Below are 1,221 nucleotides of genomic sequence, written 5' to 3' on the forward strand. Positions count from 1 at the left end.
GAAGAATTTTCCTTAATCTCATCAAAAGTATCTGATAATACATAAGTGAATGAATGAATAAATAAAAGTCTACAGCATGAATAACATTTAATGGAATGTTGGAATAAAAACAAATGGAAAAGCACAATAATATATCACTTCACATCTGTTAGAATAGCATATTCATATTTTATGAATTATATATATATGGCAGCAAATATTGGCATACATGTGGGAAGGTTGAAACCTTTGTACAATGTTGGTAGATACACAAAGTGTTGCAGTCACTATGGGAAACAGTGTGGAAGCTTCTAAAAAAATAAAATTGCAACTTAATATATGGTCTGGCAATCCTACTTCTTGGTATTTATTCAAAATAATGAAATTTAGAATCTCAATCTCATTGTGACACTGTTCATGTTAGCAAAGATGTGGAAACAACCTAAATGTCCACCAAAGGATGACAAATAGATTTTTTAAAAAATACAGTATGTACATACAATTGATTTTTTCGGTCTTAAGAAAGAAGAAAATTCTGCAATCTGAAACAATATAGATGAACCTTGAGGACATTATGGTAAGTGAAATAAACTAGTCACAGAAGGATAAATTCTGCATAATTTCTCTGTTTGTGAAGTATTTATTAAGTCAGTTTCATAGAAATGAAGAATAAATGCCTGGGACTGAGAGGAAGGGAAAAAGAGAATTTGCAAATTAATGGGCACAAAGTTTTATGTAAGAAAGATGAATTGATTCCAGATTTGCTGTATGATATTGTGGCTGAAGATAATACTGTATACTTTAAAATTTGGTAAAAGAGTAGACTTTATTTTGTGTTTGTACCACAATAAAATAAATTTTAAATGATGCTATTTTAGCCAAGTTTAAAAAAAAAACTATACAGTAATTTGAACAGGGAGATCTTTTTTAATATTTATTTTTTCGTTGTAACTGGACACAATATCTTTATCTTATTTATTTATTTTTATGTGGTGCTGAGGATTGAACACAGGGCTTCACACGTGCTAAGCAAGTGTTCTACTGCTGAGCCACATCCCCAGCCCCCAGGGAGATCTTAATATGAAGAATTATATCCAATAATCAGGGTTGGAGTAATACAAACTGACTAGAAGTGTAAATAAAAAGCTAGTAGATAACAGCTATAACAATCAGTCTTCTCCTTGTGATGATGAAGAACACACAGGAAAATGTCCTGAAGTGGCCAATACCCAGACCTTGAGT

Source organism: Spermophilus citellus (assembly GCF_964194105.1).
Source record: "Spermophilus citellus genome assembly, chromosome: 9".
NCBI lineage: Eukaryota > Metazoa > Chordata > Mammalia > Rodentia > Sciuridae > Spermophilus > Spermophilus citellus.